A 26,292-nucleotide genomic window follows, 5' to 3' on the forward strand; every position below is an offset into this window, starting at 1 on the left:
AGTTGTAAAGCTTTCTCTCCCTAACCAATGTTAGATGGTTTACTAATAAAGTCTTTTAATAGCACAAATTTTGTTTTTATGTTTGTTTGCAGTCCACTTAAAGTGTAAATTGCATTTTATTTTATTCCGGACATTGTAATCTCAATGTTACTAATTCATATTTAGGAGTTACATAAATACATACTTGTCATTTAAAATCTATTGCAGCAGCAGCAGTGACGCTGAGTCTAGGATTTGAGAGAGAGAGAGAGAGAGAGAGAGAGAGAGAGAGAGAGAGAGAGAGAGAGAGAGAGAGAGAGAGAGAGAGAGAGATTGAGAGAGAGGAGTTTCTTGTTCTTCGTTTGTTTGCTTGCTTTTTGGAGGTACTGTACACCAGCCTAAGTGATGGCTTTGATGTGCTGGGAGCAGGTACAGTAGCAGTATCCCTGGCTGCTGCCTTTGATTTCAGAGATCTCCTTTGGGCTCAGTTGGGATGTGCAGCTCCTAGTCTTTATCTGAAATCTATCCCTTCATTTCAAGCCCTTTGGCTTCAAGACTGCTCCAAACTCTTGGAGGTAGCTTTAAGACTTTTTTTTTTTTTTTGTGGGGTGGGGGTGGGGGATGAGGGGGAGGGGAAAGAGATTAGAGGAGGGGGGAATGTTATACACCCCCCCTTCCACACTACAGACCTTTCCTCACTACTTAAATACATTGGCTTTCCTTTCTTAAAAATTTAGTCTAAAATCATTTTTCACTGCCTTCACTACATCCCTGCTTTTGATGGCAAAATAGCTCTGTGCTCTGAAAACATCTGCTTTCCAGGCTTTACACACGAAAATTGATTTTACTTTTCTCCTAAGTCCAGAAAGGTAAAAAAAAGAAAAAAAGTTGTACTCGTTTCCAACTGCAACTTTCCCCCTTCTTCTCCCCCCCCTTTTTTCTATTTTTCCCCTTTTCTCCACTTACCCCCTTTCCCACTAACTCCATTTAGTTCTTATTCACTTCCCTCTTTTTAATTTTTTTTAATCACTAAACCCTTACCAAAGACCTAGAGAAGATTTCATCTTATTTTTGAAGGCAAGATTAAAATCTAATTTTTTTTTGTCCAATCTATGGAATATGTAAAAGTTGTTCCATTTAAAAAAATACACGGGGGGGGGGGGCATTTCCAACTTTCCTTGGAGAAAATCTTTGAGATTTGCAATTTAAAGTGTCTCCATTCTAAGACTCAGATACTTCTCTGTGTTTTCATTTAAACCTAGGCATTTAACTGTCCCCCTCCTTCCATTTCTCCCTCCCCTCCTTACTCTTGTCTTCTGTTACTTTCTTCCTATTTAATTTAAACACCCGCAGCTGCATTTGGAAAAAAGAAAGAAAATGAAGGAAAAAGAAAGAAAAAGAGAAAAGAGAATAAAAGAAAGAAAAAGGGGAAAGAAGAAAAAAAACAAAAAAAATCTTGTTATAAAAAATCCCAGGCTGGCTCCCATTGTTGCTTCTCTGCATCTCTCAGTCCTCTGTGTGTGTGTGTGTGTGTGTGTGTGTGTGCGTGTGTGTATGTGTGTGTGTGTTTTTAATACATGCATAAACTTTTGGTGCCTCTCTCCCTCTTCCTGGTCTCTTCTCCCATCCTCTCTTCCTGCTCTCCTTGCCCTGCTCATCACTTTCCCCTGGTTTTTTTTTTTTCCCTTCCTCCCCTCTGCCTCCCTCCACCTCCCCCTTTTCTTTTTTGCTGAATCTTATTGATCCAGAAGGTGGCTAATTAGCCCTTCCCGTCGTGCCTGGGTAATGAAGCACATGCGCACTGAATTAATCACAGCCATTTTTTGCAGGAAACTAATTAGCAGAATAAAGATCCAAAGACTTTTTTTTCTTTTCACTCATCAGCTCCCACTTCCAGCGCGTCCCCTCCGACCGCTGCAGCCACCGCCGCCACCGCCGCCGCCGCCGCCGCCGCCGCCGCCTCCTCCTCCCGGCAGCAGCCGCCGCCGCCGCCGCCGCCTGCTTTGCATCCCAATTACCGCCTAGAGCCGCCGCCGCTCCTCGTCGGCGGCCCCTGCCCGCTCGGGGGGCTGCCAACTCCCCTCCGACCATGCTGCTCGGCGGCAGCGGCGGCGGCGGCTCGGGCTCCCAGGCTGAGGCTGCCTCCCGCCCCGGGCTCCGCCGAGCGCGCTCCCCCGCCGCCGCCGCCGCCGCCGCCGCCTCTGCCTCCTCCGCCTTCTCGTCCTTCTCCGCCTTCGCCGCCCCCCGCCAGCCGCTGCCGCTGCCGCTGCTGCCTTGATGGGATCTGCAGCCCGAGCGCCTCTGGTCGGGATTCCGAGCGCCCCCAGCTCCCGCCGCCGCCGCCGCCCGCGCTGCAGCCGCCGCCGCCGCCGCCGGACAACCAACCGCGTAAGTGCCAACTTTTCCCTTCTCGTGCGGGAGCCTCCGGGCCGCCCGCCCGCCAGCCCGGGAGCCTGCGAGCCAGCCCCGGCTCCGCTGCTGCCGCCGCCGCCGCCGCCGCCGCCGCCGCCACCACCGCCACCACCACCACCACCACCACCACCACTGCTGCTGCTGTTCGTCCCGCTCTGCTCTGCTCCGCGCCCGCCCCCCGCGCTCCCTCCCCGCCCGCCCGCTCCCCTACCCGGCTTCTCGGGGCGCTCGCTCCCCGGCTCCCCCGCTCACTTGGGCTGCTGTGCATGGGCTGCGTCCTTCCCCCACCCGCCTCCTGGCCGGCCGGCTCGGCCCTGGGCCGGCTGTGCTCTCCTGCTCTCCCCTCCTATGCTCACTCGTCCTGTCCTCTCCTCCTCTCCGCCCCGCTCTGCTCTGCCCGGCTCCGCTCGTTGCTTTCTCCTTCCCCCCCAGCAAACTTTCTCTTTCTCTTCTTCTTCCTCCTCCTGCCGCTCCCGCTCCCCTCCCCTCCCCCAGCCGCTCAGCTGCCAGCGACCCCAGCCCGAGCCCAGCCCTGCGGAGCCCCAGCAAAAGAGAGAGCGCAGCGGCCCGGGAGCCTAGCCCGGGCCAAGGCGACCGCCGGCCGGCCGGTCGGGCCCACGCACCCGGAGCCCCGGCCGGGCTCGGGTTCGGGTTCCGGGGCCCTCGGGGAGGGCACGACTGGGCAGGGCTGGGTTGGGCAGGGCTGGGTAGGGCAGGGCGCTCCGGCCACGGGCCGGCCCGGCAGGCGCCCAGACAAAGGCCCCGGCGGCCGGCAGGGGGATCCGGGGCCCCCGACCCCTCCCCCCAGGGCCCCGGGACGAGCGGGGCGCCTGCCTGGGCTCGGGGGACACGCTGTCCGCCCCCCTCCCACCCACCCCACCCCCCACGCGCGGGGGCTAACTCGCGAGGACGGGGACAACCCGGAGCCTGGAGCCGAGCTGAGTGGAGCGGCTCGGGAGCGGGGAGCAGTGAGCGGCGGGTGGCGCAGCGAAGAGCAGCGGCCCTGGGTACGGCCGGCTGGCCGGACTTCTACCTGCAGCTGCAGCCGCTGCCGCCGCTGCTGCTGCCCCTGCTGCTGCTGCTGCTCCTACTCCTGCTCCTCTCTGCGCTGCCCCGTGGGCAGCCTGGGCTCCCAGCCCCCACAGGGGGCCCTTTTCTTGGACACCGGGGGCTCCGGGGGCTGCGCTCTCCGGCCAGAGGCAGGCAGGCACTCCCTCCCACGCTTGGGCTTGTCTGCCCAGGACACTTGATAGACATACATCGGAGAACTGAGTCCTCTTGTTTCCCTCTCACGCGAATAGAATATGAGACTGTTCATCCTCGACTTTCCCCCCTCTCCTCTTTACCTGTATTTTAGACACTGGATGCAACATTATATTCCACAATTTTTAGGCTCTGTATTTTAATAGGTCCTCTTTTGCATTCTATATTTGAGGATAACTAGAAATGTGTTATGTTTACAGGTGCATTTAAATTGGGTATTGACACCTTACTGCTACGTCTTCTACGTGGGCTATTATTCTATGGAGAAACTAGATTTTAAAATATTTTAAAAAATCTCTTATCTGCAAATTGAAATCTGATGCTTCTGGTCCGAGTTGTGTAAAGTGTTGTAATTCCACCTATTGTAGAAATTGCTCTAAAGGAGGTTTTTAAGGGCTTTCAAGACCACAAAAGTCTTGACGTCCCCCCCTCCCCTCCCCGTTAAGTCAGGACAAATAGGACAATTTTTATTGTTCTCAATTATTGGGACTTGGTCTAAGTAATAGGTAAAGAAAAGAGTGTGACTGCTTTTTCTCTGGAGTTCTAGAGACTTTTTCAAAGGGCCTCATTAAGAGCATTTTAAGAAATTGACACCAAATAAACGCATAGCTGTATTGCCAATTCCAAAAATATAAAACCACTTTGGAAAATTGTTAATTCTCAGACTTTCGAGTTAAAAGATTTTGAGGTTTAGCGTGGGTTTCCCCCCACCACCAAGGCTTTCATTTTTGTCTCCCCCTCCCACCCCAATCTTTTGAAAAGTGGCCAGGAACAGTCTTAACTTGTTTTGTGAGCATCTTAAAACAGAGTCTTGCAGATGGAAAAGGGGGAAAGATTGATCATAATCTGCATAATCAATAGGGCAATGTGCTGAAATCGTGTACCTACATTTACTGTAAATTTCTACAGTATCTGCAGGGTGGGTGCTCAAGTGGCTCTTCTCTCTCCCCAGTGTGGATTTAATTGCAACATAGCAAAACCCCTAGCATTTACTGCCCAACCCTCTGGAACTATTAGAGAAGAAGTAGACAATATTGTCTCATTTTTTAAAATTACTTTTATTTTCCTGTTATGTTTAGTGTCTGTAGGTTACATATAAGTTCCTTAGGTATTCAATAATCAAAATACTCTCAACTTTATGGATGAGAAGAAAGTAGTGCGGGGAGAGACGTCTATTGAGAGGAGAGAGTTGCTTGTAGGTTCAATTAATTACACTTTATGGGCCTTCCTATAAGGGAACACTAGATTTCTTTGACCTGTGTGAGTAACTAACTTAGAGATGGTATAGGAGAGAGGCTAATTCACCAGGGACTCAAGCTATATCAGGAGAAGATAGTCTCCCTCTTCCTCCTCTCCCTCTTCCCTTCCTGCCCCCCCCACCCCCCAAGCCAGTGTGTGTATGTTATGATGCAGACATTTTTGTTATCTTGTAGTCAGCCCTGAAATCTTGGGGGGTAGGTGAATTCCTATTCAGAGATGGATTTTGAAATAGAAGAGCAAATGGTGCATGAGCAGTATTTCGTAAAAAGTGTGCACTCCGTCAGTTTGGAAAAGATTTCAGTTTAGGGGGTGGGGGGTGGATTAAAAAAAGCCCTCCTGTAGGCATTCGGGTACCTCTTCCTTCTCTGTTTGAGCCCCTCCCTTACTACCCTCTCCCCACCTCCAGTTTTAGGTTTTAATTACTTAATGCTAAAATGCACAGTGCTTGTCTAAATATTTGCAAATGCTCTTTCTTATTGATTCCTTTGAATAAACTGTTCTGCCCTACTTCAGACAGTAGACAATTCATGAACTTTTTAAACATATAAAATCCACTGAATAATATTCTTGTGTGATTTTGTGTTTATATGTGTACATAGAGAGTTATAGTAATGGGGGGGGGGTGGCAAAAGGGGAAAGAATCTTTATTATCTATAAGCTTTCTTTCCTGAAACCAGAAAAGGGTATTTCTTGAGTGCTGTGGTTGAAATAGCTCTTCTAGATGTGTATATGTACACACATGCACAGTGTGTGTATTTGTAGTGTGTCTATGCATATGCAATTCTATTTCTTCCTCTTATCCTTGTTTAATATGGAGCAGTTTTTCAGGGGCTTGGTGACTCCCTCCTTAGGGTCACATCGAGTTCGAATCTGACTGAAGGTGCAGGAATCCTGCAATGGGGAAATAAAAGAATAGAGAGAATGGGGTCAAGTCAGCTGCTTAGAGGCCAAAACCCCTACAGCTGCTTTCATTTTATTTTTTTGTGTTTATTTTTGGCTCCCCCAACCATGTTACAAATTGCAGCCTCCCCATTCAGGTGTTTGCTCTGTAGTTTAAAAGCACCCGTGCCCTGGCACCCACAATTTACTCCTAACAACACCCCCCCCCCAACACACACAATACAATATCCAAAACAACAGAGGAGGAGGGGGTGAAAACCCCCTACTGAGTTCAGGCAAATAAGGTTGGGTCTCCATATCCTATTACAAAGCAGCTTTGAATATGCAAGACATCACACAAGACCAGTTATTCCAGTTACAACAAACTATTAAAAAAAGAAAAGAAAAGGCATGTTTAGATGGTAATTTGTTAGTACAAGAAAAAGGATACCCCATAAAGCTGCCTTTTTTTCCTTTGCTCGATTTAGGCTTCGCCAATCCTTTTCAGATTGGTCCAGCATATTTTTAAAAATGAAAATCTTTTGAGTTTGCAAGATCGCTGCAAGCAACACATTTTCTGTATTTTTTTCCTTTATCTTGGAGGAGAGTTGGCAGGGATTCTGTGGTTTGCAGTTACACAATGTGTTATCATGTTTTTAATCACTAAATCATTGCAGTGGTTATAGATTTACAGTCTTGGGGTATTACAGAGAGGAGCAACGGCGGCTATATCTATCTCTCTCTATACTTTTAAAGTACACCAATGTAAACTGAGTGCAGCAGCTGTGAATATGGGCAACAGATTTCATTTTCCCCTTTGTATGTTTCAGCCCTTTCTCCCCAGGATAATTGTCTTTTCTTTTGATTGCTTCGAGTTAATTTTATTTTATTTTGCCTTTTCTACCCAGTTTCCTGCCAAGCCCTATGTTCTCCTCTACTTCTCCCCTTCCCCACCTCTCCATTTATGTGTATGGGGTTTTTTTTTTTTTTGAGGGGATGGTGGGGGGGAAGATTGAGACACTGAATTAGTTGACTCTAACCTCAGTTGAACTTCAAATAGCTGAAATAGAATTTGGGATCAAACACTGTAACGATCTCACACTCCCTTAAAAAAAAAAGAGGCTTCTTCCACATTTACAGACTGACCTTATGTATCGGGATTCAGCGATGATTTGCAAATGAGGTTAGTGGGGTGGGGGCTGGGGGGCCGGGTGGGGGGGCAGTGTTGGGAGAAGAGAGGACCCACTTGTGGTCCTCGCCTGGTAAGGAACCTGGTGTGTCCTGGCCCTCCTCGACCACTTTCAACTTCTGTTTTTCATATTATTATGTAACAGAATCCTTGGCAGCATTAAAAATTCAGTATTACAAGCTGATTGTAATGCTGCCTCATTAGGGAGCGCTGTCTGGTCCGGTATTAAGTGAAACACAGAGCATGGCTTTTAGGTTATAAACACCAATAAATATTAAGTATCAGCAAAGGGGGGGGGGGGCGTCAGCTGAGCTTTTGGCCTCTTTCTAAGCCCCTTCCCCCCCCTTCCCTCTCCTTCCCGTCCCCCATCCCCCCCCACCCCAAACTGTCATCTGTTTTCTTGTTGTGATTCTGATGTGTCGACTTTCCAGTGACATTTTAGGAAGGCTGTTTATAGAGTTATCTTGTATACACAAAGGGCTAGGAGTTTGTTTTGTTTTGATCTGTCTTAAACAGGTCCTTCACTTCGCTGATGTCATTTCCGTTCATATTTGAGTTGCTTATTGGGCCTCATCCCTTATTCCTCCTGACCCCTACCCCCACCTTGGTCTTCAGCTGGAGCCTGCGACCCCTTTGGGGTGGGAAGGGGGAGATGCCCAGTGGGGTGAAGTCCTGGGTTCAAAGGCTGAAGGGGAGTCGAGTGCCTTTTCTTCCTCCTCTTCTGGTCTGCCTGCTCTGGAAGGAGCTCCCGTCTTAGGATCCAGTTAAACCCTCAGACAGCAACTTTCCGTGGCCTGGCCATGGAACTGCAGTGGCGGGCGCTGATTCATCTAGGTTTCCTTTTCTTCTCTTCCCCCCTCCTGCCCCCGCTGCCCCCATCATCTTTTTTTTTTTTAGTGCCTCTAATATTTCCCCTGTTGTCCACCTTCCCCCCCACCCCCAAACTTCTAATGACCACTTCGATTCACTTGCAAATCTGAAGCTGGCATTAGTGGACTGCATGCTGTGAAAAGAAGAAAATATTTCAAGGCAGCCCCCCTCCCCCCAACCTCCTATTCCTGGGCTGCATCTCTACTTTTAACATTTTCTAAATGTTTTTTCCTCTCCCTGGGTCAATTGACTCTCCTTTGTAGCTATAGAGCCAATTCTGATGTTACTAAAAATGACTGCAAAACGCCCAGTCCTCCCCCCACTCCCCTCCACCTCCACTCCACCCCCCTCCTCTTGTTCTCATGTAATTTTCGACTGGAAACCAAAACAGAAAAAAATCAGTGAGAAAATAAGGAGAGAAGAAAAAGTGGATGTGGAGGCCTGGAGGTTTTCGTTTAAAGGGGTGCCTTTTTTTTCCCCCTCCTCCTCCTCCTTTTGGATTGGCTCGTAATAAGGAGAAAGGGAATAGCAATAATTAGGAAGTTCACTTAGCTAGCTTCTCCCCAACCAAGACGGGGTGAAAAATGAACCAGCGTTGACACTTGGCTTGATGTGAAAACCCAGGGTGACCTCTCCCCCCTCCCGTGGCACTGGCCTTTTGTTCCTGGAGAACTGAGCTAAGGTGCTTTTTTTGCTCAGACCAAAGGCATCTCGAAAGAAGTCCCCTCGTGTGCTCATCCCCTTTGGATGGCCTTCTCATGGTTATTGTCAGGGCAGACTCTCCCAAACAATTGCTTCAGGGAGACACAAAAGCAAAAACATTTGTCCTGGGCTTTTTTTTTTTTAACCCCTTTGTTTTTAGAGGGGGTTTTTCAAGCCATTCTTTAAATTTCACAGTTCCTATTTGTCCACAAAGAGACAAACGAAACAGCTCAGAAACACATTTACCGTAGGCCTGGCTCACGACAGAAATCGAAAATCCCAAATTATCGACTTGAAAATTTAGCTCGGTGGTTTTAAGTCTGCTCTTTAAAAAAAAAAAATGAAACAGACAGAGCTGGAAAAAAAGGCAGCAGGGAGACGGATGAGCTGATTCGGGAGGGCCTGGACCAGGGGGGAGGTGGAGGTACCTTTTTGTATCATCTTCTTTCCCACTCCCCCCAAACCTGGACTTGGCTGTTTGGCAGCAAAGAATTACTAGGCAACAAGAGCTTAAATCAAATTCCTGATTTTTTCTGTTCATAGGAATCGTGCTTCTGGTATTTAATTATGAATGTGTTAACCCATGTTTCATGTAAGACGGAATGGTTAGTACACATTAGGAAGGAGATAAAATTTCTGATCTTGTGTTTTGATTTTTAAATAGGATATATTTAAAGAGTTAATAACTCCCTCCTACTTCTGTACTTCATTTCCCCTTTAGACTCCCTCCAAGCTTCCAAGCTTCCTCCACCTAGTCAGTGGCTTCTATCAGGCCAAGTGTAAATAGATGTCAGACAGGGAAGATGGGCCATGAACAAAGCAGAAGCCCCACTCGGATCCCCCTTTTCCTGAACTACCCCTGTCTTAAATGGGTGTCCGTTGTGATGCCGTCCTTAAGGGTCTGGCTGCTTTTTCATGAAAAATTCCCAATTTGAAGGTTTTGTAACATATATGTAAAAATGCCCCTGTGGGCATAAAATGAGGACCTGCAGTCTTGCATGGATAATTCTGTTTGCTCTCTTCCACGTTAGAAACCATTTAATACACACATACTATATATATGCATATATATATGTCTATGTGTGTATATATATTTTACATATACACATACAACCTCATATATGTTTACACAGCTACACATGCATGTATATGTATATACAGAGATATTTGTTCACTTCTTAAGTCTTTTAAGGCTAATTTTGGGTACATTCCTAATTCTTGGGCCTCATGATTCAAAAAATTGTTCTGAAAACACTTCCAAGATCGAATAACATCTTCTTTCTGGGGGTCTCATCTTTGTTTTTTGAAGAAAGGTTGAGGGGGGCCGGAGTGAGTAAATAAACCAGATGACGAGGTTCTTTTGGAGTGAATTATGGTTTTCAACACTTAAAATCATCTCCCATTTGGATGGGGGAAAACAAGATTAACCCATGGAATTAACATGGCCACAATAGATGGAGACATTGAAGTTTGTTGTGCAAGGGGGGGAATGTGAATCGAAACATCTGTATGTAGGCCTTGGCACTCCAGACTCTAATGGTTCTTCTGAAGGAGCTGTTGTGGTCTGCTGTGTGGAAAATCTGCATTCTGTAGAATGCCCAAAGGGACCTGGGGATGCAGACCATACCAGGCCCCTAAATAGAACTGCCTAGGCATAATGGGGTGAGCTAAGGGCAAGGAGTGAACCTCAGTTCTGAGGGTTTGGAGGTGGTGATTTTTGTTGTTGTTGTTTGTTTTGTTTTGTTTTACCTCTTTTTTGGCCTTTTTTTTTATTAGAACCTCAGTGCTATTTAAGCATTTGTTTTAAAAATCAATGTGCACGTATAAATAGAGGTAAGAGGATTTGCAGAAATAAATATGTGGGAACCCAGTTGTATTGAAAATACAAGGTTCACATGTCAGAAAGCAGACAACTGTGTCGTTTAGAAATCACGTCTGCCTTTGTTAAAGTGAAAGAGTACAGAGATGCGTACCTATGTGCACATCTATGTGTGTGTGAGGATGTATATTTTTATAACACGCATACATATGTATGTGGAGAGGGACAGGTCTGCTGTTAGGTTGGGATCAGGATAATTTAGCAGCCACCTAAGCTTCTGAGGCTTTTCCTTTGGGTTTGGGAATTAAAAGATGGTAGGAGTAGGAAAGGCTGAAAAGAAAGGGGGGATGTAAGGGGGAGGTTGGTGGGAGGAATGGGGAAAGCTCTCTTATTTATTTTTAAATATTTATATTCCTGTCTTTTGTCTATTAGGATTTCCAGATGAGAATAGACTAGCTAGAGAGCTGGGGAAGGAAGACTTGCCCTTTCTAGCTGAGAATTTTTGTCAGTTTTAGGACAGAGCTCTGAGAATGTCAGTCTGTCAGTGCAAGGGTAGGCCAGAAGGTGTTCTCTTCCTAGCACCTGTTCTCAGGAGAGCTTTTGGCATGCCGAATGTGGAACATGTCATTTGAGGGGAACAGAAAGAGGGAGGGGGTGCATTTTATAGAAAATGGTAATTCTTCATGTGATCGCGAAAGGTACAAGTCACCTTCCTCTTGGTGCGTTTTCTGATGAAAAGAAATATGGCACAGACGTACGTACGGAACGCTGGAACGGGTTCTAGCATCAGGAGAGCCTCACTGTGGGCGCAGTGGCTGTGGATGTTGCCCATGATACTCACTGGCTTGGCAGGACCTCCCCCTGGGCTGTGGCCAGCCCCCAATTAGGTGACTGGGGCAGGTGACCCCTTAGGAAGGCTGGGGCTCCCGGTGGGGAAGCCCCTGCCCTTGCCTTTGCCCCCTTCAGGGCCGCCTTTATAGCTCCTCTGCCTTGCTCAGTCTCCCTCCTGGCATCCTATTACAAGGATACCTCTTATTAATAAAAAGTTGAAGCCAAGCAGCAAAATTAGATTTGCCTGAGAGTCCAAACATTTTCTTTTTGTCTCTAATTAATGTGACAGCTTGTGTGTGCCTTCTAGGTAGAGTGCAGACCTGAGTTCTGACTTCATTTTCCTGAAGGGACTTTTGTATGGAGGCTCCTCTCTGGTGTGTGCATTAGTACCTCAGTCACACTGCTATTTTTATCATCCTCATCATCACCATCTATTATTCAGAGCCCCTTTTACAATTGAATTATTTAATGATTTTCTTTAAGGTATTCCTAACCTGTTTAGGAACGAAACATCATCAACTAGCATCACCATGTAAACACTCTTCTTACATCTGACCTCAGGTAGTCAGTGTCTCTAGAAACCAGAGCATTTAAGAAATATATATGCGTGCGTGTATATATGTATAGAAAAATATGTTTTAAAAATCATTCTCTACTTTTCACATTTTTTTCCTGCCTCCTTTGCTTCCCTTCTTCCTTCCCAGGCTGAATGTATAACTTGGGGACTGTCTTCTGGGTTTCTTAGATCCTTGTTCTCTAAGAGTGGCTTTGCTTCCTGAAGTATTAGCTAAGCCTTTCAATCATTTTTTTTAAACTATGCAGGCTTTACCTTGATTACTAGTCTCCTTCCAGTAGTCTGGGTCCCTGGCTGGTTCAGAATCCCAGATGTCCTGTAAATGGGACAGAATAGGCTTTATAAATGTGACATTCCTCCCTCTACCCCCGATGCAAATATACCTCTCTACATACAGTTCTTTGCCTTGTTTCTTTCTAGGATGCAAATGGTTTCCTGATATATATATATATATATATATATATATACATATATATATATATATATATATATATATGAAAGGAGTATAATGTCAGATGATGGAGGAATGATATCGAGGGTTAAAGCAGGTGCCTTTTTCAGAGGAAAATGAGTGACTTCAGAGGTTATCTGTGGGCTTTCAGTAAGGACACCCTGTTTCTCCCCCTGCCCCATATCCCCCCACCCCAGACTTTTTTTTTTGGTATTTATACAAGGATGATAAAGTTTAAATTTAGGATATATAAAATTGACTGATAATGCTATGATTAATTATGAGTCAGTGGGTCAGTAGTATTCAGTTTGACCCTGCTGGTAGCCTTCTCTCTCTCTCTCTCTCTCTCTCTCTCTCTCTCTCTCTCTCTCTCTCTCTATATATATATATATATATATATATATATATATATATATATATATGTATAGTTTCAGACATGCTATATAACATTCTCCCTTTTTTCTTTCTCTATGTGTATAGAAAGAGTGTTATATATAGCATGTCTGAAATGAGAGAGAGAGAGAAACAAAGAGAAAGAAGAGAGAGGAGAGAGAATGGGAGAGTTATATAGCATGTCTGAAATGGTAGAAAAAGAGAGAGAGAAAGGAGGAAAGAGAGTTATATAGCATGTCTGAAATGGTAGAAAAAGAGAGAGAAAGAGGGGGAGAGAGGGGGAGAGGGAGAGAGGGGGAGAGGGGGAGAAGGAGAGAGGGGGGAGGGAGAGAGAGAGGGGGAGAGAGAGAGAGAGAGAGAGAGAGAGGGAGGGAGGGAGAGAGAGAGAGGGGGAGAGAGGAAGAGAGGGGGAGAAGGAGAGAGGGGGAGAGGGAGAGAGGGAGGGAGAGAGAGAGAGAGAGAAGGAGGGAGAGAGGAGGAGAGGGAGAGAGGGGGAGAGAGGGAGAGAGGGGGAGAGAGGGAGAGAGGGGGAGAGGGGGAGAAGGAGAGAGGGGGGGAGGGAGAGAGGGAGAGAGAGAGAGAGAGAGAGAGAGAGAGGGAGGGAGGGAGAGAGAGAGAGGGGGAGAGAGGAAGAGAGGGGGAGAGGGAGAGAGGGAGGGAGAGAGAGAGAGAGAGAGGGAGGGAGAGAGGAGGAGAGGGAGAGAGGGGGAGAGAGGGAGAGAGGGGGAGAGGGAGAGAGCATGTCTGAAATGATGTACCTATTACCAGTTTTGTCGAGGGGAGGACAGGCCCAGGACAGCCTCCTGCTCCATTTCTGCTTTGCAGGAGTAGTATAAACTTGAGCCTTTGGATTGGAAGAAGGGGATGTTTTTATAAGTTTCTGCAGCTGAAAAACAGAAGTGTTCTGTAAAGCAGTTAATAGGATGGGTGTGTGTTTAAAAGAAATTCCTGTCCACATTGGCTAATGCACCCAGTGCAATGGTTTGGCTGTGACGTGGCCTGGGCTGAGAGACTAATGGATAAGGTTCTGAAGTGACAGGCAGAAAGAAAGGAAGAAAGAAGAAGAGAAAGAAAGAGAGGAAAAGAAAAGAAAAAAGGGCAGCTTTGCTTTCTTTTAAGACTCCAACCAATTCTAGGCCAGCCTCTCTGACTTCTGGTGAGGGGGGTCGGGGCCCTCCAGGGCCCCCCTGCTTTTGTTCTTCCTTGACCTTTCCACAATGGGTGCAGAAGGCAGTTTGGGAAGAGAGGGCTGATGGCAGGATGTTCCCAGCAATGCCCACTCCTGCCTCCTGGCATCCGGCGGGCCTAGGCCGGAGGCGAGAGCGGAGAGGGACTTTGTGCTCCGGCCGCCGGTCACCGGCCAGCCTGGCGGCCTGGAGGAAGGCGCGCGAGAGCTCCTTGCCCGCCGGTGCCGGCGTCCTCGAGTGCTTCCAATGAGCAGCCCCTGACTGTGCCAGACAGAACTGTAGATGTCAGGCTTTGCACAGAGAGAAGGAGAGCCAGGCAGAGACAAGCAGCAGGGCTGTGAGTTTCAAATTAACCTTCTGCTTTGTTGATGTGTAATGTGGATTCCCCCCCCCCCCCCAGCCCCCCATCCTCCTTCCCCTTCCCCCCTAGCTAGTGCAGTGTACACTGGCAAATTGTGAGAGTTGGACTTCATTTACATAAAGCTATTACAGGAATCTGGTCAGCAAGCAGACTGCATTCAGGCCCCTGGCCTCCTGGGGGAGGGGAGTGGAATGCCTGGTGCCGGCTGATGGGTAAGCCCAGCAGCTCTCTCCAGGGAGTTGGCCTTCCTGAGAAGGGTGGGAGGGGATGGGGAGACACAGGAATGAATCCACTCTCCCACATCTCCCAGGATGAAAACTCTGCTGGGGTCCCCTCCCCTGCCTCCCTCCTGCCCCCCAGCCCCCAGATCTCACCCCATGGGAGGTGCTGTGGGCACCGGGGAGGGGGAAGGAGCCAGGCCTCCTAGAGCTGGCCAGGTGGGGGGCTCGCGGCCGAGGCCAGAGGGCAGCCCGTGGACCTGTCATCTGTGGCATCTTCTCCTTCCTGAGTGCTCCAGGTGAGTCGCCCCTCCTCTGTCACCTCCGGCTTCTTCTTCTTTTTTTAAGCCCAGACTGAATAGGGTGATGGGCAGGCAGGTGCCTTCAGCTTTTGGCTTCCTTTGCCATTCTCTTGGTAGAGGGGGGAAGGGCTGAGTCCTCTCCAGGTCTCTGCTGGATTCCAGTTGGCTCACACTGGGGTTTTAGCATAGTTGGGCTCAGCTTGGCCCAAAGGGGAGACTTCGGGATGTGGGTTCGAAATGCTCAAAACTTGGTGGCATTTGGAAGTTTGTGTTCTTGTCATCTTAGCACAAAAGCACTCTTGGCGACCAAGGAGAAGTCCCTGGTGCACCCCAAACTGGGTTAAGGCGTGTTTCAAGTGCAATTAGAAAGGGAAGGAAGCCTTCCAACTATGGAGAAGCCAGAGTAATGTCGTTATTTGGAAACAAACAAAAACAGCGTGGCATGAAACCAACTTTGGAGTGAGGATTATTTGGATTCAAGATCTTTCTTGGATATATACTGTTCCTTTGACTTATGAGCAAGTTATTTAACTTTTTGGCATCTGGAGGCAGTGGAGGAAATCTCTGCTCTGGGAGTTCCCACGTCCAGGTTATTAAAAGTCTGTATCTCTCAGACAAATAAACAACAGCTAAAACAACATTTTTATTTATTTCCTTTTTTTCCTATCTTAAAGATGGGAGTTTAGATCAGTATCAAAGAAAATGGTCATTGCCTGCTGGTTAGAAGAAAGCTCCCTTCTGAATATATATATATATATATATATATATATATATCCCTTTTTTATTTTATTTTTTTTTAAACCCTCACCTTCTGAAGCAGAAGAAGAGTTAAGTGACTTGCCCAGGGTCACACAGCTAGGAAATATCTGAGGCCGGTTCTGAAACCCAGGACCCCCCATCTCCATCCTGGTTCTCTGTGGAGCCACCTAGCTGTCCCAAAATATACCCCTTTCCATCTTGAACCACTGAAAAGACAGACCCCCAAATGCAAGATCAATTCCACTTATTTCTTTTTACAGACCTTGAATACCCAGAAGAAGGTGACCCTAGGCCTTCAGACATAGGCTGACCTGTGCAGACTCCACCAAGCAGGGACCCCTAATCTGAGAAAGACATTTGAGGGCATATAGAGAACCCATTTCAGGGACTGGTCCATCGTTTGTTTGTTTTTTTTTACTTTGTGTTTTGGGATCCTTGGATGCAAGTATTCTGCAAATACTGTACAATTTACATCTATCTCACCAAGACTTGGAATTGTTTCTTTGCCATCAAGCAGCCGGTGCAGGTTGTAGAGTGGGCCTCTGGGGTCCCTTCATTCTCAAATTCAGAAGGTGTCAAACTCTCGTGTTCTTTTAACTGCTGTGGTTTCTGGAAAAGTTTCAAGGGAAACCCTCCAAAAGCAGGAGTTCCAATAGTTTAGCTTGGAGATGATGAAATAGCAAGGACTCTCTCTCTTTCTCTTTGATAGGAAAATGTGGTCTTCTAAAGTATTCTGAGATGGCAACAGGGAATTCTTTGTGGTGACAGCCTCAGAGAGTGAATTGACTTTGCATCCAAATAAAAAGTTAGGACTGGTGGGTACAAGGTGGGCCTTAATTATTTTCAAGGATTTGGATTTCCGTATGAAAGTCTACATAAGTAATTGTTTTATTTAGGAGGAGGTCCATCAAGGCACACTTTTAGATGATGTGCTAGGAAATTCCTAAAAATAACATTGCATTCATTCATTCATTCATTCATTCAATCAACAACTTTCCCCCCTTCTTTTCTTTTTAAGCACATTTTTATACAAATAATTGTGTTTGGTTCTGGAGGAGATAGAAATGTAATTTAGTGCCCTTTCTTTAGCCTGCTTTACAAAAGTATCAAGCCTCCAATGGGCAAGATCCATACTTTGTGCTTCTCTCTAATTATACTACTAGCCTTAAGTAACAGTGGGTTACAAAGGAAGAAGGAAGACTTTCTAAATTTATTCAGGTCCTTTGGAGTCAAGAGGAATTGAAAGCACCTTGACAGCTGCTTTTATTGTAACTTAAAATTTTTAAAATATATATAACATATGAGTATATATAAAGATATGCTATTTATATAGGCATGTATGTGGATAATATAACTCACTTTTGAAATATTTTTTTAATGGTACAATTTTTGCCCAAGAAAGCCACCATTTATTTCTGAATTACCCTGAGAACATTTTTATTCACTGAAAATGGTTTTTAAAAATTGCCATTTCTATCTACTCTAGTATCTAAATTTCTGCCTTTTTATAGACCCTGAAGTATTTATTTTCTTATACTTTTTTTTCTGCATCAGTTAATTCAAACGGTTGCTAAAATATGGTAGGAGGGCAATATAATAATAAACTAGAGCTTTTTCTGGTCATCTGTTTGATTAAAGAAGCAGAGTTGTTTTGTGATTAAACATCCTGGGTATGCAGGGCCCTGTTGGGCTAACTGCTGAGCCTTGAAACCAGAAGATGAATAAGGCAGGCCTTGGCCTCAAGGAACTTGCAGAGTTGTACCAAACACCCTTTGAAGTTTTTTCCCCTCTGTTGCCTAATTACATGTGGTGCTCATTCTACCAATGGCCCTGCCTTTCTTGGACATCCAGTGGCCAGTTTCACTTTTCCTCTTGACCATTTTGAATGCTAATAGTAGGCCTAGAACCATCTAAAGTGGAACAAAGACTTCTCAGTTTCCAGTTCTCTAGAATAAGTGCCTGTAAAACAACCGGACAACCTTTGGTGTTTCAGTTTCAGCTTAGGATCTCTTCTGGAGAGCATGAGCCTTTTCCTTAGCGTGCTCTGGTCCCTGATCTTATCCTGGTATTTGTGCTTTATTTTTGTTGTGATGGGGAGTATCTCCCCAGCTTTGGAGCTTGTAAACCCCTGAAAATACACTTGACACTGAAGCATCCCCTTGCCTTAGAAACTCCTTTTCTTGCAGATGGTCAGTGGCCACATCCTAACTGAAAAAATATCGAGGCACCTATGTAAGATGTTGGAAAATCCTATAGAATCACTCAGGGTTATTCGAGGCAGGGAATTTTTATTTAGGGAGTCAAATATCTTGGATTAATTTTCAGAATTTAGAACTAGACTTGGAGAGAGGGGGAGGGTGGAATTGGCTTAAAGAAATTTGAACTGGTGCATCTCCTTGGTAAATAATATGTACTTGGTGTCAGAGTAGCTGCCTTTTGCATAGACTGGATTGTGTCACTTGCCCAGCATAAACAGTCTTCATTGACTGTAATGTCTACTACATAAAATTCAAACTCCCATCTGTCTTACAGTGAAGGTCATCCACAAGCCAGTGACAACCGACTCTAGCTAGCCTTGCCCCCTTTCCTTTGGAGTCCAGCCAGGCAGGACTCTTGGGTCCTGAAAACACACATTTTGGACTTTCCCATCCCTTTGCTTTTGATCACAGCATTTCCTAAGCTTAGAGTGTCCTTCTCCCTCTTCACTTGCTGAATTCCTGCCCATCCCATATCCTCCATGGAATCTTCCTGCTTCATGCTTCTCACCAGTCAGTAACATCCTCCCCCCTCCAACACACAAAGCACTTTTGTTTTATAATTCTCTAGTGTACTTAAGCGTTCATTTTATGATATAGTTATCTACGTATGTATCATTCCCCTACCAGACTGTAAATTTCTTTAGGGCAGGGACAGTATCTTCTCATCTGTTTTGCATACGGTGGGGCTTACTAAATTAAATGTTTGAGATGAATTGAGCATAAATGGCCCCAAGAAATTTCTGTTTTTTAGCTGATTTTTAACATGACTTCCCTTTAAACTTGTCCTATCTCTGTTAAACCTTGTGGCTTCTGTTTTAATTTTGAAGACTGGCCCATTCTGAATTAAAAAAAAATATAGGTGGATTCTTAAAATGATTTTGCCCCACAGTTTGATAATGATTCTTGCTAACCATCCCATTTTCACTATTACCTTATAACTCAAGTTCTCAGGGATAATAAGATCCAATTAAATGCTACCTCTCACATCAGTTTTTTTTTTTCCTGATGTGATCCTTCACTCCCAAATTATTTTGTATTCATTTTATGTTTACTTAGCTTTGTATATATTGTTTCCCTCCATCTTAAGAGCAGAGGGACCATTTCTGGTAGTTTGGGTCTTGCCTCCAGAGTACTTTGCACATAGTAGGCACTTACTTCCTACTTATAGGATTGAAAGAGAGGTGGCCAGCTAATCTCCTGCCAGCAAACCCAGGCATGGAGATCAAAGGCAGGGATTGCCCTACAGGAGCCAGACTCGATGGGTCATATATTTTATTTGGGTGTCTACTATGAGTAAGACCATATCTTATTGGGTCACTGAAACTGATAAACAGTCAGTACCTCCAGGAAGTAGTCCTGGGTGTGGAGACAAATCCAGGTTTATTGCAAGGATTCCTTGTGCTAAGATTCTAGATTTTAGGACCTGGAAGAGATCCTTGAGGCCACCTGAGTCCAATCCCCTCAGTTTAGAGTTGGCAACTGTAACTGAGGCCCAGTGAGATTAAGTTACTTTCCCAAACACACAGTGGCAGGCACCGATTCTAAGGCAGGTTCCTGGGACTTCACTACTGTAGCTACCTCACAGGTTTTTGGAGAATCAAATGAGACAATGTATGTAAAACACTTTGCAGTCCTGAAAGCTCTCTCTAGCAGCCATCACTTGTTATTAGTTTTCAAAACCCCCTTGATGGGAATACAAGAAACTGAATGTGGCTAAATTGTTAATTTCTTCAGTATAGCTGGTGACCATCATTTGGACAAGGGTCCGAGGGGGGGTGGGTGGGCAGGAAACAGCTTGTTACACTATAATAGTGAATTCCACACATTTCAGGGGGACTCAGCAAAGTGTGATTACTCTGGGTCACTGGCTGAACTTAGAAATATTTCTGTAATAATTATGTGTCGTTGAGTGAGTATCTTTTTTTTTTCTGGGTATCTTTTTCTATCTGTTAAAATTGTCACTGGTTATCTCTCTGTCTCTGTCTTGTTTTGCTTCTGATAGGAATGAAGAATAATTTTGAAGGTAGGAGAATTTGACTGAGGAGATCTAGGACACATGTTCTATGGCAGCAAAGGTTTAGGGAATCTATGCTTGTTTGGTTTCAGATTGGGGGAGAATCCCCTAGCAAGATGCTTTCAGGGTCCTTGAATGTGTGGAGGATTCTGGGGATGGTCTGCCTTTTCTATCTGCCTCCTCTTTCCCAAGGGCTGGTCACTATGCAGTGGTATAAACAGGAGGATTCTTGATTTTGTCTCTTGGGCATCCAAATTGTGGAGTTGCTCTCTCTTCAGGTTTTGGTATTAACAGGTGGGTTGCCTCCAAGATCAGTGTGCCCTACCTCCATCAGCTACTCAATCAGTGAATCAGTTCTAGTTATTAAAACAACTGTAAAGATGGTAGGGGACATTAACCTCCTTTTCCTTCCCTATGCCCAGAGTTCTGACAAAAACAGACTAGAACTCCTTATGGCAAACTTAGTAAAAGGCAGTGATGTTTCCCTACTTTTGTTCTGTCTTACTTAGGGAAGGAAACTAATTATATAATGGCCTTAACTGGCTTTCTTAAACTATTATCTTGCCTTTAATTTTTAAGTGTCTCTTGGGGAACAGGGAAGATGGGGGAAGCTACAGTTTGGGAGTAATGGGGGGAAATGACTAGAATAAGAAAATTGGCTCATTAAAATATTGGACGGTGGCATTTTATGTGCTGCCAATTTCACACTCTCTGAAAGTGTTTCTGCCACAAACCCAGTAATTCTGATAGTGAAATCTGCCCCATTGCCTTCCTTTTTTTCTTTTTCTTTTTCTCTTTCTGATTTTCTGGCTTTGATTTCTTATAAACTCCATAGGAGAGTTTTGAAGGAGAACTTAGAAACTTGGGGTGAGGGTGTAAAATTGATGGGAAAGGGGGACCATATTTCTACCCATCTTCCAAGGCATGTAGTATTTTGAGGCTGAAAGGAGTAGGATTAGGGACTAGAGTAGGAAAATACTTTTTTCCTGAGGAACTCAGTTATACCAGCAGGGATTCTGATGGAGTTCCAGGTGCCATTTTTGTGTACATCTTTATGTAGATCTCTTTATGTTTGTCTTATTTTTCTTTTACTGACATCAGGTTGTGAAGTCCCAGGCAGGCTGTATAGCTTCCCTCCTAGATCTCTTCATGAGAATGATTGGATTATTGACAGGCTCACTGGGTAAAACATAGAGGCCTTATTTGGTATTTGGTTATGGGCTGCCTTGCCTCCATGACTCCCTATTTAAAGTGTGTGTGTCCTCAAGGTGTTTTTGAAAGAGAAGTCCTTTTTTTTTTTTTGCTTTTCTTTGGTATAAATTCAGTGCCTCTTTATACCTAGACTGGTTTCAAAGTACTTCCTCACCTTAGGTCTCCCAGTAGCCTGAGGCCTGTCCTGAATCTCCCATCTGGTACAAGCATACCAAGGAAAGAGGGTATGTTGCCCTTTCAGCAACATTTAAAAAAAACAAAACAAAACAATTTTCCTTCCCTGCTAAAAAAAAAAAAATCCACCTCTCTCTCCTTCTCCCATCTCAGGCTCTACTTTCTAAAACGATCTTTGGCTAAAGGCCTTGGTTCTTAATGTACCCTCAGCATGCTGGGGTGGTTTTTCCTTTCTTTGAAGCAGCCTGGCTGTTGCTCTTAGAACATCTGCCTTATCATTAAGGCTGCTGGTCAACCCTTGGATGCACTAAGAAGGGGCTGGGGTATTCGTCTGAACTGGAGGCCAGCACTTAAATAAAACCTGCTTTAAAATCTGACCTCCTTGTCTCTGAGCCTCTCCACTGGTCTGTCTAGTGCCTGTAAGTGGTGTGTTTTCCCCAGTTGTACCTGAGGATCTGGGGAGGGAGCTTCTAGTCCTCTAATTTGTTTCACCATCTCAAATGTAGGATTTAGGGGGGAGAGGAGGGTGAGTGGAGAGCATCTCTCTATCTGTAGGGACTTGGGGATTCCAGATGAACTCCTGGGTGAAAACAGCCTCTGCCAGGACAAAATAAAAACCACCAGGATGAAGAGACAAAGCAGAAACACTTGCTGGTGGAGAGGGTGGCCGGGAGGAGTGATGAGAGAGAGAAAGTCTAGTCCTTCCTGAGTTAAAAGAAAACCACCAGCAGCCCCGGAATGTGCGTAGGGGGGATCCCCTCGACCTGGGCCAGTGGCTTTGATTTGCAGCCTGGGTCTGATGTTGTTGCAGACGGCAGTGATCCCCTGTTAGATCCCGCCACTGCTCACTTGGGCATCCCTGTGGGACCCTCCTAAGCCCTTCGGATGGCTGCTGGCTGGGGGGGAGGTTCTCCCCGCCTTTCTCACCTCCGCAGTGCCCACTTCTGGCTCCTCTACTGTTTTATCTTCCTGTACCTTTAAAAGAAAATCTGAACTGTTGTTCCGCTCTCCCCAGTGCACTGGGAAGAACGCCAGCTTGTTGAGATCCTGCCTTTGGATTCAGTGGTGAAAGGGTTTGAAACAGATACATTTCCGTGTACCCTGTGTCCCCCGCCGCCCCCCCAGGCACAAAGGCGGGCAGTCGGTGGGCAGCCTTCCTTCGGAAGCGAGCTTCTCTCCACGACCCACCTAAAGAGGCCGGGGAAGGCTGCCTTGTGTATGCTAATAGGCCTGGCTTGTCCTAGCTTGTTTGTAGTGATTTGTGTCGGCATTTATATGCAAATACTATCAACTTGCTGAGTTAATTATCAAGTGCTCCCCCCTTCCCCCCACTCGCAGCCTCTGCCTCCCTGCCAGCCTTCGCTCAGGGGCTTCTTCTCCGGGCCTCCAGTTTGGCTCTGGGGCTGCCCAGGAACCCCCGTGCCTTTTCTCGGTCCCCGTCCGGGTCAGATCCCCCACCTTCCGGGGCTTCTCGCCCGGGCCTGGGCCTGGGCACCGAGCCGGAGAGGGGAGCCAGGCCTTTTTCTGTGGGTTGGGCAGGAAGAAAAGAGCAGCCCAGGGACTTGACTTTTTCAATTTGAGTGCTTGATGAGAGGAGTCAGGTTACAGGCAGACAGGTCAGCCTCCCGGTGCACCTGAGCTGCCCTTGAGGCCCTCCCTGCCAGTCCCTTGGAATGCCATTTTCCCTTCCTTTTCAGCCCAGAGAATTTCCTCTTTTCTAAAGTGCCTGCAATCCCTGGGCACCAAATAAAGGCTTCCCGAGGCCTTCGGGGCTCTCCTCCCTCCCTAGCCGCCGGAGTTCTTCCCCACCTTCCCAGGAATCCTCTCCGAGGGCCCAAAGCACCGAAGGCTGGTCAGGCTCAGCGCTTGGGAAGAAGCGCTGCCCTCCCTCCCCTCCATCCCCCTTTGCTTCTCCCAGCAGCCCCAAGAGTTGGCTAGGCGGGCATCGGACGCCCGGCACCTACAAATGCTCAGTCAATGCTTGTTAACCGAGTGACGAGCCCAATAGCGAGCGGCAAGACTTTATGGTTATTTTGAGAATATCCCTACAAACTGACTCTGTCAATACCATTTACAGCAAAATCTTTACCGGATAAAAAGGGCCACAACGACGACAATGACAAACTGCTTCCGGGCCCAAAGCCTGCACCTGTTTCGAGGAAGACTCCATAGAACAAAATTCTTTCATGGCAGGAGAGTGGTTTTGACCTAAGTCAAATCCACTAATCAGCTTTGTGATCTTTGGCAAGGCCTCCTCTCTCTCATCCTAGGCCTGACTTTCATCCTTTGTAAAGTGGGGATTGGATTAGGTGTCCCTTCCAGCGCCCAGATTCCAGCAGGAGAGGGGAAAGGGAAAGAACTCAGTCTTCCAGCTGGAAGATCTGCCTCCCAGGACCCACCATCCCTCTCTCCGCCTCCGTCTCTACATCCCCAACAGGGACAGAAAAAATATTTCTGTTACTGACTTCTTGAAATGATTGGGAGCTAATGAATGGGTAGCATGTAAAGTTGGATGTGTGAGCCGTTGAGACATTCTTCACAACTGATCATTTTGTTTGTTCCTGAAACGATTTCGTGATGATCTTAGCAAGTAGAAGCTCTTTCTCGTGGAGTAGTCCACCTTCCTATAGTTTTGTTTTTTTAACTCTTCTGCTGAGATAGGCAGCCAAACAACTGTATGGCCATTCGGCAGATGAGGAAATGAAGTATTAACAGAGATGAAATGATGTATCCAGTTGTAAGTTTGTGGCCTTCCTATTTTCATTCATCACATTTATTCTAGGTTTGCTATGGTCGAAGCACTTGAATGGAGAAGTACTAAAAAAATTACAGTCTCTCTGTCCTCAAGGATTTTACATTCAACTGAGGGGTAGAGTGTATACAAATAAATATGTGTAAACAAGAGTCATTTGAGGAGTAGAGCAGGAAACAAAAGACCTGGGGGTGTCAGGGAAGGGCTTCCTGGAAGAGGTGGCTTCTGAGCAATAGAGGGATGCTAACAGAGGGTGAAGAAAAGGCACGGGGAGGCAAAATTTGTGCAGATGGCATAATGGCATAATAAGAGAAGGAATATTAAGTTTGAAAATAGCTAATAGGCCTGTTAAATTGAAATATAGACCATATGGAGGGGGATGAAATGAAATTAACCCTGTTGGAGCTAGACTGTGGAGCTCACCTGAAGGACCAGCCTGAGAAGTTTGTATATTTATTTCTCCTAGAAGCAATAGGGAGTCATTGAAAATTTGAGTGAGACCCATGACCAATGTGGAGCAAGGACAGATTGGAGAGATGAGAGACTAGATAGAGAGGCCAAGTGATCACCATAGCCCGGAAGAAGGTCAATGAGGGGCTGAATAAGAGAAATTCTGGGATTGTGTATTTAGATCTAGAAGGAATCTTAGAGGTCATCTGGACATTTTACAGATAGGGAGACTGAGGCACAGACGGGTGAAACATCAGAGTCCGTATATGTCATACAGGTATTAAGTAACAGAGCTGTCTAAGAACCTGGTCTTCTGATGCCCAGTCTCATGCCCATGCCTCCCCACAATGTTAAAAAAGATAGATGGGGTTGACCAGTCCATGGATGGATGTGGGGAATGAAGGAGAGGAGAGAGTCTGGGATGCTTCTGAGGATAGGAACCTGGGTGACTTGGAGAATCATGGTGCCCTTAGTAGAACCAGAAAGAATTAGAAGAAGGATCTATTTAGGGAGAAGACATGGTGATTTTTGAGATTGCAGTGGGACTTCTGGGTAGAGCTATCTCATAGAGAAGATGGAGAGGCAGGGGTGGAATTCAGGAGAGAGATTAACCCTGGATAGTTGGTTGTTATTGCTCAGTTGTTTTCACTTGTGACTGATTCCTCCTGACTTGATTTGGGGATTTCTTGGCAGATATACTGGAGTGGTTTGCCATTTCCTTCTCCAGCTCATTTGATAGATGAGGAAACTGAGGCAGAGAGGTGAGCCAAGGTCACACAGGTAGTGTTTGAAGCTGGATTTAAACTCAGAAACATGAGACTTCTTGATTTCAGGACAGGTACTCTATCCACTGTTATACCTAGCAGCCCCTAAGCTTAGGTTGGAGAGTTATGTCAATAATTGAACTCCCCTCTCCCCCCAGCAGGTGCTGATTAGAATTAGAATCATATGAGGCAATATGGGTCAGTAAGGAAAAGTTATCAGGTTTGGAGCCCAACCACCTGTTACCTCGAGGGAGCTAGATGGCTCAGTGGATAGCTCACTGAACCTGGAGTCAAAAAGACCTGAATTCAAATCCAGCCTCAGACAGGAACTAAGCTATGTGACCTTAGGCAAATCATTTAACCTCAATCTCCTGGAGAAGGAAATAGCAAACCACTTCAGTGTCTTTGCCAAAAAAAAATCCTATGGACAGTCCATGGGGTCTTAAAGAATTAGACAGGACTGAAAAATAATAAAACAACTCTAGTGCCTTTGCCAAGAAAATCCTGTGTACAGTCCTTGGGGTCTTAAAGAATTAAAGACAGGACTGAAAAACAGTCACCCCTCACCTTAGGAGTCAGGTCACTTAATATCTCTGGGTCTCAGTCTCCCCACCTGGAAAAAGATCAACTGAACTGGGAACTGAACTTTCAGAACTCTGCCATATCTAAATGTATGATTCCTGGATGAATAGAAGAGTCTGGGAGGCACCCTCACTTAGGGAACAGGAGATAAAGAATGATCCATGAAAGTAGTCACTCAGGCAGGTAGGAGAGAACTGTGCCTCAGAAGCCAAGGTAGGAGAGTTTTTCCAAGAGAGAAGAATATTTCCAGTGTTGGAAGCCGCAGAGGTCAGAGAAGCTGAAGGATGGGCAAATACCATTGGACTATCAGTGTAGAGAATTTAAATTCTTTTAAGAGAACTGCTTCTATAGAGTGGAGGGATGGAGAGAGCCAAATTGCTACAGAAGGGTGGCTGAGTAATGAGTGGATAGTGAGGAAGTAGTGAAGATGACTCTAGGAGTTTGTCAGTGAAAAAGAGCTATTATCGTATGATAGCCTGGTGGAATGGCAAAGTCTTGTGGGAAAAAAAAAATTAAAGGATAAGAGAGACCTGAGCTGTTTATAGAAGGGGGTAAGGAAGAAGTTTTCAGGGAGACACTGTTGTTGGGAAAAAGGGGGAATGATTAAAAGACCAAGAGATTCAGAGACTAGTAAAAA

General features: G+C 45.9%; 1 protein-coding gene across 2 annotated transcripts in view; it reads left to right on the forward strand.

Annotated features, from left to right (window-relative positions):
• Positions 1-2,234: 2,234 nt before the first annotated feature.
• ZFHX3 (zinc finger homeobox 3) overlaps positions 2,235-26,292 on the forward strand; it is a 330,923-nt gene continuing 306,865 nt past the window's right edge. The window contains exon 1 of one of the 2 annotated variants that reach the window (XM_056811489.1): positions 2,235-2,367. The gene's annotated coding sequence lies outside the window, so the exon portion shown is untranslated. Of the gene's footprint in view, positions 2,368-14,248; positions 14,688-26,292 lie in introns of those variants that run through there. The other variant, XM_056811478.1, reaches the window with a different exon arrangement.

This window comes from Monodelphis domestica, chromosome 1 (genome assembly GCF_027887165.1).
Source record: "Monodelphis domestica isolate mMonDom1 chromosome 1, mMonDom1.pri, whole genome shotgun sequence".
Classification (NCBI taxonomy): domain Eukaryota; kingdom Metazoa; phylum Chordata; class Mammalia; order Didelphimorphia; family Didelphidae; genus Monodelphis; species Monodelphis domestica.